The sequence below is a fragment of the Talpa occidentalis genome, unplaced genomic scaffold, assembly GCF_014898055.3.
Source record: "Talpa occidentalis isolate TD23 unplaced genomic scaffold, MPIMG_talOcc4v2.1 talOcc4.16, whole genome shotgun sequence".
Lineage (NCBI taxonomy): Eukaryota > Metazoa > Chordata > Mammalia > Eulipotyphla > Talpidae > Talpa > Talpa occidentalis.
Genome location: NW_023601653.1, coordinates 58,306,640 through 58,318,227, shown reverse-complemented (window position 1 = coordinate 58,318,227; position 11,588 = coordinate 58,306,640). Strand labels below are relative to the sequence as shown.

General features: G+C 38.9%; 1 non-coding gene across 1 annotated transcript; it reads right to left on the bottom strand.

Annotated features, from left to right (window-relative positions):
- Positions 1–8,874: 8,874 nt before the first annotated feature.
- LOC119248565 (U6 spliceosomal RNA) lies at positions 8,875–8,977 on the bottom strand. Its single transcript, XR_005125981.1, has one exon. It is a non-coding gene; the product is annotated as a U6 spliceosomal RNA (small nuclear RNA).
- Between the last annotated feature and the right edge of the window lie 2,611 nt (positions 8,978–11,588).

The following is an 11,588-nucleotide window of genomic DNA, read 5'->3' as shown; positions in this document are numbered from 1 at the left end:
TTTATTTCTGCTTTGGTTTTTATTATTTCTTTTCTTCCACTGGTTTTGGGGTTTTTGTTGTTCTTTTTCTAGATCTTTGAGCTTCGAGATTAGGTTGTTTCTTTGAGTTCTTTCTTGTTTTTTGATGTGAGCTTCTATTGCTATATATTTTCCTCTTATTGCTGCTTTTGCTGCATCCCATACATTTAGGATATTGGTGTCCTCCTTGTCATTCAGTTCAAAGAATTTTTTAATTTCTTCTTTGATCTCCTCGTTAGTCCAGTGGTCTTCCAGTAGTGTGGTTTTTAATCTCCATGAGGTAGAATAGTCCCTTGCCTTCTTTTTATGGTTTATTTCTAGTTTGATGCCTTCGTGGTCAGAAAAGATGGTTGGTATGATTTCAATCTTGGTGTATCTGTTGATGTTTGTCTTTTGCCCCAGTATGTGATCGATGCTGGAGAATGATCCGTGTGCGCTTGAGAAAAATGTGTACTCCGTTTTTTTTTGGGTTCAGTGTTCTATAGATGTCTGTTAAGCCCAAATGCTCTAGGTCCTTATTTAGAGCTTTAGTTTCTTTACTTATTTTTTGTCTTGTTGATCTATCCATTGTTGATAGTGGTGTGTTGAAGTCTCCCACTACGTATGTGTTTTCTCTGATGTCTGTTTTCAGAGAGGACAACAGTTGTCTGATATATTTTGGTGCTCCTTCGTTTGGTGAGTATATGTTAATGAGTGTTATTTCTTCTTGAAGTATTGTCCCCTTGATCATAATGTAGTGACCATTGGGGTCTCTTTTTATTTTTTTGAGTTTGAAGTCTGTTTTATCTGATATAAGTATAGCTGTTCCTGCTTTCTTTTTTGGTCCATTTGCTTGTAGGATTGTTTTCCATCCTTTAACTTTGAGTCTATTTTCATCTTTTGTAGCTAAATGTGTTTCCTGGAGACAGCAAAAGGTTGGGTTTTGTTTCTTAATCCAGGCTGCAACTCTGTGTCTTTTTATTGAAGAGTTTAGTCCATTTACATTTAGAGTTAATATTGATATGTTAGCATCTGTATTTGCCATTGTTTGTCTTTCCTTTGATTTTATTTATTTATTCTTTTAATAACTTTTTTTTTTTGGTCTTCTTTCGTTGTTATTCATCCCTCTGAGGTTCTGGCTTTAGGACTCCTTGTAGTATTTTTTGGAGTGGGGGTTTAGTTGTAATGAAATTCCGGAGTTTCTGTTTGTCTGGGAAGGTCCATATTCTTTCTTCAAAGAGGAAGGAGAGCTTTGCGGGATAGAGTATTCTTGGTTGGCATCTGTTTTCTTGGAGTCTGTTGACTATGTCCCTCCACTCTCTCCTTGCCCGTAGTGTTTCTTCAGAGAAGTCTGATGTCAGCCTGATTGGTTTTCCTTTGAATGTTATCTGTTTCTTCCCTCTTGTCAGCTTCATTATTTTTTCCTTGTCCTGGATTCTTGGGAGTTTTACTATTATGTGTCTTGCTGTATTTTTCCTTTCGTCGTGGAAGTTTGGTGTTCTTCTTGCTTCTTGTATATCAATTTTCAGCTCCTTCTTCGCATTTGGGAAGTTCTCTTCAATTATCTCCTGGAATATTTTCTCTGTTCCTACATCTCTCTCCTCTCCTTTTGGTATTCCTATAACTCTTATATTTCCTTTCCTCATGGAGTCAGATGGTTCCCGAAGTCTTTCTTCATTCTTTTTCCTTCGTACTTCTCTTTCCTTTTCTGATTTGGTTCTTTTTATTTCTGTCTTCAAGAGTACTTATTCGTTCTTCCATTTCATCTATTCTGCTTTCATTCCTTTTCCCAGAGTTCTTTAGTTCCTCCATTAATTTTTTGATCTCCTGCATTTCTTTTACTTCCCTCTTTAGGGACTCAATTTCATTCTTCTGACCATTGTTTTCCCTCTTTAGGGACTCAATTTCCTTCTTCTGATCATTGTTTTCCTTTATGACTTCTATCACTTTTTTAATCATGGCAATTTTAAATTCTCTTTCTGGAAGGCTCAGAAGTTCTTCCAAGTTGCTGTCGTTGCAATCTGGGGAGTGGTTTTCTTTTTGTGGTGTGCTTCTTTCCTGAGGAGTTGTTAGGTTGCGTGTGGTTCTTCTACGCCCTACTGTCTGTTTTCTAATTTGTCATATGCGTTGGGACACTGTGTTGCTCGGACTGGCTGGCATCTTGGGTGAACTTCTCTGCTCCCCTCTGGCTCCTCCAGGAGCCATCTTTGGCTTCTGGGGGAGCTTTCTGCTGGTTTTAGGCAGTCTTTACTGAAGAAATGTCCCTGTTCTAAAATGGCGAAGCGCCTCCAGTTTCAGGCACACTCTTCTGCGCGCCCGGTCTGCCCCAGACGTGGGTGCCTGCTCCCTCTGTGGGCTCAGACTGCTGGTCGGAAGGGGCCTGGCGTGGGCTAATTTCCCAGCTGGCCACTGGGTCCTCCAGAAGCCTTCTGCCCTTTTCAAGCAGTCTTAAGAAATTTCCTGTTCTATGGGGTGTTAGTGACTTTTTTTTTCTGGTCGCTAGGTGGCGCCAGAGATCTCGCCTATTGTCCTTGGGGGGGCTGTTTTTCGCCTCCCCCCACCCCGTGGGACAGGGAACAGAGCAGGAATGGTAGGGTACACCTCAACGGCTTTGGGGTGCTGTGTCTGCCTTGTGCCCCACCGTCGTGGAGAACCCATGCCCCGAATTTCGTGCCCCGGGTCTCAGTTCCAAAGCCCTCAGGTCCAGGACACGGGCTGTAGCCCAGTTCAGTGGCGCGGGAATGGCGCCTTTTGCACTGCTCCTGTGCCTGGGCGCCTGGTTCCTGCTCACTCAGTGAGGGACTTTCACCTCAGTGAGGAGGGCCTCCGCGTGTCTCCCCACAAGCCTAGGTCGCAGGCGCAGGGACCTGGGCAGCCGCGATCCGCGCGCCAAGCGCGCTGCTTTTCCGCGCAAGCTTACCGGCAGCCCTGGACTGTGTGCGCGTCTCCTGGGGTCTTTGTTCTTCTCTAATGGCGCCCGGAGCCATTCGCTCACCGCCGCGGCGAATCCTGCAGGGTTCTCCACAGCTCCCGTTCACAGGGTGTGGTGGCTGCAATAGTTCCTTTCCACTCACAGTCCCGCTTGCTGCGTCGTTTGTTCTTGTTGGCCGTTTTGGTTTGTTGTTTTCCTCCTCTCTGCCGGTCGGAGAGTGCCGCCTCTGTGGGCGGGGGAGGGGAGCAGGGTTCTGCGCTTCCCTCCCTTCTAGTCCTCTTTTATGGCCACTTTCTTCTTCGGGTAGTTTGCTGGAGTCACCCGTTTATCTTCCGTGTCCCAGTTCTCACTGGGACCTGCCGCTTTTCCTCCCTATTAACTTTTTTTAATGGGAGATCTTACTCGCAGCGTCTCCTCGCCGCCATGTTGCTCCGCCCCTCCTCTCTGTTATTTTTTTTTAAAGAAAGAAGTTAAATGACAAAAACAAAACTATGGTGAGATCAAGGAAGATAAGGACTGAAGTCTCCACTGGTTTCACAGAGAACAATTGGTGTTATACAGTGGTAAGAAGCCAGGTGGGGCCTGTCTGGTGGTGCAATGGGTTAAGTCGCAGCACTAGGAAGCTATCAGCAGCTGCTGCATCATGAGTTTGATCCCTGGCCTGGGAGGTGACCCACATGGTACAGCAGACCTCTCCTGTCTCACCCAGTAGATCTGACTGTTCTGTTCCCCACTCTGTCTCTGGTGAGTCCTCTCACACCCTCTCACACCCCCTCCCACCACCTCTGGCCTGTATCCCAGTTCTTGTATGCAAAAATAAATAAATCTTAAAAAAAGAAGCCAGGTGATATGGGTTGAAGAATGAGTAGGTCTTTAAGAAGTGGAGTTGTCAAGTGCTGGCTCTGGGAAGAAATTTGGCTGTGAGCCACTATGGAAAGCTTGTGTGGAGTTTCCTCAAAACACTGAAAGTGGATCTACCATATGAATCAGCTATTCCACTCCTGGGAATACAACCAAAGGACACAAAAACACTAATTCAAAAGAAAATCCATACGCCTATGTTTATTTCAGCACTATTTACAATAGCTAAAATATGGAAACAACTTAAATGCCTGAAAACAGAAGAATAGATCAAGAAAATGTGTTTTATATACACAATGGAATACTACTTAGTGATCAAAAAAGATAAACTCATGCCATTTGCAGCAATATCGATGGATCTGGAAGGGATTATGCTATGAAATAAGTCAGAAGGAAAAAGAGAAATATCAAATGGTTTCACTTATATACAGAATAGAGAGAAACTAAACAAAGGATCAGGAAAAACTTGCAAAATGACAATAGGTCTGAGGCATACAGCAGGGGAGGGGAAGTGAAAGGAGTCAAAATGGAAGGGAAGAGCACAAGAGAGCGTGGTGATTGTTCATGGATGATGTGGTGGTGGGTGAACTATGGGGACTACACCTGAGAGGAGAAATCAAACATACAAAAATGAAAAATGATGTAAGAAAATAAATAGCTTTATTACAAAAAAGAAATTAGGCTGTGAATGGGAGAAGAAAGGTTCATTTCTAGTTGGAGATGGATGTGCTATCCTTAGAAAAGCAATTTTTTCCCCTTAAGATGGGATGACTTTAAAATGTTTAGCTGTTCACAGGAATGACAATAGAAAATAAGACTGAAATTCCTTGCTGGGCTGGGAATGGAGACATGTTGATTGGTTTGGTTGTGGTAGATTGTGATTTCCTCTCCAAGTTCTTATATTTGTAAAATAGGACATGAGGGGTAAGATCATTTGCTAAAAGTGAGGGAAGAGAGGCTAAGGTAGAGAGTTAAGAGAATGGAGGAAACTTCAGTCTTTGCAGTGATTAGTATGGCAAGTTGACTTGAGAAATGGCATGTTTAGCCTCCAGGGGCTAAAGAATATAGATTTATAATGGCAATGGCAAGACCTACTGGAGTGCCTGCCTTCTCCTGAAGATGTTATCTGCTTGGGGTGTAGGTGCAGAGAAAAAGCCTGATTCAATTGATCCTTTTGTGTTTAGTCCACCTTTTTATGGGAGAAGACAATAAGAGAAGTTGGAGAACAATCACCTTCTTTTTTATGACACAATCTTTACTTGACTTGTGATAATGCAGGATTGACTGGCATTTGCACATTGCTTTATAGTTTACACTTTCAAAAACATCATCTCATTCTATTGCAATATAACAAAATAACTTTATTATTAAAATCTCCATTTGATAGGTGAGAAAATATCGACTTACAGAGCTTGGAATGTATTACAGATTCAACTTAGGTCTTGACTATAAGGGCTGAGCTTTGGACCATATACATGAAACATTCAGAACTATATTTAATTAAATGACAATGTGGAATTTACCAAGGTATGAGCTGGAGAGACAAAGACAACTCCTCACCTCTGCAGAAAACCACCTAGATCACACACAAATGAGAGAATGGAGGTTTCTATGAAATCTGACAAATAACAAGGTTAGATGCAATACATAAAATATATATTATATCTTAAAAGAAATCAATCCTCGGTTCACAGCTCAAAATAGCATCTTTTTTTTTTTTTCCTGGTGCAGCAGAGGATGTTCTGGTATTATATCAAGCAACATTTAGTGAGCAAAAGTAACTGAATGCAATATATTTACCGACAATAGTGCCAAGGCTTTTTAAGGCACAGTATTGATTTACTTCTTTCAAAACCAAAGTGACAGCAAAAGGGGGAAAAAATCACATGATTCAGGAAAGATATCTGAGGATTTAAAAGTGGCAAACACAAATCCATTAGTTTTAAAATGGGTCAAAAGACAAACCAGGAAACTGTAGACTAGTGCATCAGTGAATTCAACATCTATTATAAGGAGAATACAGGATATTCTGTAAAGAAAAATGTAGGAGGAAAGAAGTCAGGAAAGGAGTTGGAATAAGAATAGCTTTATGAATTCATAGCCAAGTGACTAAGGGCAGAGAGTTTCTTATTACCTGTAGCAGTAAATTATGTTTTTGGGTATTGTGTAGTCAGCAGACATGTATAATTTATTCATCAGGGATTTTTTTTAGAGTATTCGTAAAACTGTTCCAATAATTTACTTATCACTAGAGAGTCAAGTAAATGAAACAGGATCTTCTTTAGTGATCTCTTCCCCTGAGTAGCTCAGTATACCTCAGATAATGTACCCATGGAGATATAGTTGGGCAAGGCTATATTTGCATTGCTCCCATTGTTTTCTAAGATTCTGCCCTCAGGTTTGAATTAAAAGGATAATAAGCCCAGAGCAGTTGGCAGCTTAGTGTACCTGTGTCAGAAGAGTTTTGTTTTGCTCCCTTTACAACACACTTCACTGAATTTTTATTCACTGCAATGTTAGGGAGAATGGGCACAAGAAGAGAGTGCAGCCAGATACTGATCTCTACTCAGGCACTAAGAGTTGTCTCTTTATCATTACAGTGCCATCTGTGCAAGTTATAAATGATGAGAAGAATCTGGCAGAAATGACAAGCTTTTTATTTTCTTTTTGTATTAGGGTAGAGTGACAGAACTTTTTGTTTACTGAATACACCTGTTTGCTTATAAAAATGTATCCAAAATACTGGACTGGATAGATTTTCACTCAATCATATGCTTGCCCTTGTCATATTTATTTATTTATTTAAGATTTATTTATTTATACAAGAACGGGGAAACTGTTCTTGATGTGTGGGAGGCCAGATGCGTGGGAGGGTGAGAGGATTCACCAGAGACAGAGTGGGGAGCAGAACAGGCAGACTGACGAAATACAGTGCTGAGGGGGGCAGCGAGCGAGACAGAAGAGGTCTGCTGCACCATGTGGGACACTCGCCATGTGGGACCAGCACTGCAGAGGCTGCGGACAGCTTCACAGTGCTGCACTCAACCGCCTGCGCCACCAGGGGAGGCCCCACCTTGTCATATTTAAATGTTACTACTTTTTTCTTCATTGATTCTTTGACAGAATCTGTAATTCGAGTTTCACTACTTTATAGCCCTCAAAAAGCAGTCATTTCCAAAGTGTGCCAAGACCACATGTTTGTTTAAATGCAACTATTCCCCCTTCATCCTAGATCTTCTAAATAAGAATCTCTAGAAATGCTGTGCTGAAATCTGCAAGTTTATAAGATCCATGGGTGACTTTTAAAAACATTGCCTTTAATATCCATAAAGAAACTGTATATATAGACTGTACAATATGCTGAATTTTCACCAACTGAATGGACCCAGGTAACCAACACCTTAATCTAGAGGTCCAAGATGATGAGTGCTTTGGGTATTGACCAAAATACCTCCTGAGCATAGACAGAAACCTCTTCACTACCCATCCTGTCACTGCCTTCAACAGGAATAATTGTTACACTGATTTTTTAAAGCATAAACTCCTGTTTTTGTAATTTTTATAAGCTCAATCAAATAGGTTGTACTCTGTTTGATTTCTTTTACTTGACATTATGTTTGTAAAAACTGATCTATATTTTTACCTGTAATTGTAGTATATTCTTTCTCATTATTTAATAGACTTATTTTGTGAATATGCAAGGATTTATGTATTCATTTATCGGGTGATGGACAGCTGACTGGTTTCCAGTTTGAGGTTATTTTGAATAGTGCTGCTAACATTCTAGTGTGTGTTTTTTGTAAGTCTTATGTTTGTATTTCTGTTGAGAATGCCATCAAAAATTGCACTGAACTAACTGGAGCTTCATTAAAACAATAGTCAGAAAAGCTACTAAAAATTGGGTATTTGTAAGTTATCTATGGGTGCTACTTGACCATACTCCATTACGTATGTCATGAGAGGAGGTAATTTTACAACTTGGGGCAAGGGACACTGAAGTTGGGTTTCTTTCTGTCTTCCTCCAGAGTCTGGGAGATGTCTTCTTATTGGTTACATTTCAAAGGGATGACTCTTGGGTCCTTAAGAAAGATAGTCATGGGTTGCAAAACTGACAGAATGTTGTAAAAGGGTTAATATCCTAAAGGAACAGAGAAAGAATTTACAATAACACGTTTTCTAAAATAAATGCTTTAGGAAAAAGAGGTCAGGGGCCAAAACATGGAAAAGGTCTGTCTAAAGTATGGTCATGTTGAGGAAAATGTTAAAATCAATTTGATCAATAGTATAAGTAAGAGCAAGTTTGGTGGGTCATAGTTATGCAAATATTCACCTTTAGCAGATACTGCCATACTCCTTTCCATAATCCTTGCACTAATATATATACACTTTCCAACAATGTAGGCAAATTCTTTTTTTTTTTAAAGATTTAGTTATTTATTTATACAAGCAGTGGGTACAGTCAGAAGTGCAGGAGGGTGAGAGAATTCACCAGAGCCAGAGCGGAGAACAGAACAGGCAGACTGACGAAATACACTGCTGAGAGGAGCAGCGGGTGGCAGGAGAAGTCTGCTGCACCATGTGGGACCCTCGCCCGGTGGCTGGGGATCGAACCGGTGCTGCAGAGGCTGTGGGCAGCCTTGCAGCCCAGCGCTCAACCACTGCGCCACCAGGGGAAGCCCAATGTAGGCAAATTCTGACTACTTCACATCTTAACCATAATTTGTCATTTTCCCTTTTCATTTTCACCATTCTGGTGAGTATAAGTAGAATTTAATTATTTCCACATATTCCTGTTTTACTAAATATTATCAGCAGCTCTGGGCTTTGAAATTTTGTCTAAAACCATTTTATGATCTACAGAGTCATCTATGTGCATCACCTCTATCAAGGAATATGGTAAATTATAGACTATCTAAGACTAAACTAGCCTGTATTCCTAAATTGTTTATTTTAAAATATTTTTACTGAACTGTTGATTATGTGTGATGATATATTATTGAGGATTATTTAATCAATATTCATGAGTGAAATTAGTCTGTAGATTTCTTTTTAGTGCTATCTTGATCAGGATTTTGTATTTATGCTAAAAATTATAAACATTCACAAATTTGCATTTCATCTTTGAAAAGGAGACAGACTAATCCTCCCTGTATTGTTCTAATATCGGTATATATACTCTTGAAGTAACACATGTCCTTTAAGTTCTTAATTTCAGGGAGTAAGTTGTTCACACTTTTATGGTTTGAACTCTTCTGTTTTTTGTTTTGTTTTTTTTTTCTTTTTTTCTCTCCTGGGCTTGATTTCACTTTATTTTCCTTCTTACATATCTTCATCCTTTTTTTTTTTTTTTTTTTTTTTTTTTTGTCTAATCAATTCTGTATATACAATGTCCTAAAGACTTTTAGGCTTAAAGTGGACATCTGATAAATATTTATCAAATGAACAGAGAGTTGAAAAACTACATTTTGTCTATCATGTTCAACTTATTGACTTATTAAGGGGATTTATTTCTTTAAAGTTTGTAATTTTTGTGTGACCTTGGCAGAGGTTCTGTGGTAATTCAATGTAAACTGTGATGGGAAAAACATATTCACTTTCTTTAGGAATCTAGTGTTTGCAATATTCTGAAACATTATATTTATTTCCTAGAAAGTACCTCTGTTATTAAGCAGACGGTAAATATTTAGACTCCATATTCAAGTATGCAATAGCCTGGATGCCATATTTCTTATGGTGATCTTTCTTCCCTTTTATCCTAGAAATGTAACATGTTTTTTGAAGACTTCTCCAGGAGAATAGGCAGACTTTTTTTTTTTTTTTTTTGATCTGCCAGTTTTCAATAGCTAGGGTAGCAGTTCAAGGAACTGAACTTTAAACAAGTAACTTCTTTTAAGATTTTCATGTTTTAGGGATGGGAGGCCACATCTTCTACATGATGGTCTTGGTTCTTATCCTCCTAGAATTAATGAGTTCCTGTGAGTCACAATTGAATCACATTTAGGATGGTAGTCCTCTTTTGAGTTTTCACTTTGATGTTGCCACCTGAGGAGCCTCTCTTTGTTGTTGCTACCTGAAGAGTTCCTTTCTTTTATTTTTATGATTGCATATTTAATAACTTTATAAATTACACTTTCAGCATTTCTGTTAGGTCCATTTTCTATTATTTACAGTCAAAAGATAACTGATTCAAGTCTTACAAACTTTCCTTTGGTGTCTTATTGTGAAACCATGAATTTCCCAGTCAATTCGAAAGTGTACCATTAAGTATAATAAGTAAATTTCTATTTAAATTTTATTACAGGACTCTGACTCTTTAAAAAATGTCTCAAAAGATTCCAGATTTTATCTTCATATTTCCATTTTGATTAATAAAATTTAGTAAAATTGGTAGCTTTTTTTTAAAAAGATTTACTTATTTATACAAGAACTGGGGTACAGGTCAGAGGTGCAGAGGGTGAGATGATTCACTGGAGACAGAGCAGGGAACAGAACAGGCAGACTGACGAAATACACTGCTGAGAGGAGCAGTGGGCAAGGCAGGAGAGGTCTGCCATGCCATGTGGGTTTCTCCCAGGCCTGCTAGGAATCAAACCCGCGCTGCAGAGGATGCGGATAGCCTCACAGTGTGGCGCTCAACCCGCTGTGCCACCAGCCCAAAATTGGTAATTAGTAACCCTAATTAAGATACTGTAATTGTTTTGCTTCATGTTAGCTGATTTCCTATTACTTATATGGATATGATTCAATGAATATTAGTTCAATAAATCAGTCAGATAGAACATTCACTTTATTGAATATATGCTTTAAAATGCTTTACTTAATTCTTCAGAGTGAATATATTTTTCTTGCTCAACTATTGTTAGATGCTATTTTTACCCATCTTAGGAAATCATTTCTCCTTCCCCATGTTGTTGTCATCAATGTAAACAACTTTCCTGTTAGTATGATCCGTGTTAGTTAGTTCCAATCAATTTGGAATAAACAGGATAATATGCACAGCTTCCAGGGCATATCTTTAAATAGAAAAAATGCTTCCTTTTGTTTTCCTTTCTTATAAGCTGGAACACCAAGGAGAGTGAGATTTGAACCCTTAGAAACTAGGAAGATTAAGAGATCTGGCTCAGAGATGACCTCATGGAATATTACAGTTAATTTGCTGTTTATTTTCACCGATCAATTCCAATTCTTAGCCATTATGCATCATGATATCATCTAAACTCACATATCAATTGATCAAAGATAAAGGAGAAGTGAGAGTTTAGAGAAATTCTGAAAAGCTGAGTACTTCTCCCACGAAAACTGCTTTACCCTGGAACTGACTAAGTTATATTGAATCCTAAATGGTGGTATTTTTATTTACTTCCTACTAATAATGAATGTGCCCGGTAGAATTAAGTTCATTATGGTGAAAACACTTTCTGCCCAACTGAGTTGTGAATGTGGACTTTAAGCAGATTACCCTACCTTAGATGACATATTGAATTACAAGAAAGTTTCATCATTGTGTTTTAAATTTCAGTAGGGAGGGGAAAGAGATAAGACCTTTTCTTCCACTGGACATGCTCTAAGACAAAAAACAGTATAAATAGGTAATTAACATTCATTTCAGAAAATGTTCATGATAAAAGTATGACTAAAGTGTTTAGTAGGCACATAATAGAGGAGATTTAGGGAGAGAGCTAATTAAATCTAGGAGAATTAGAAACATCTTTTAAATCTGATTAGTTCAAATAATCTGTCACTGAGTGGGGAAAAAATGCTTAAATTTTAGGTATCATCCTTTTATTAGAGTAATATT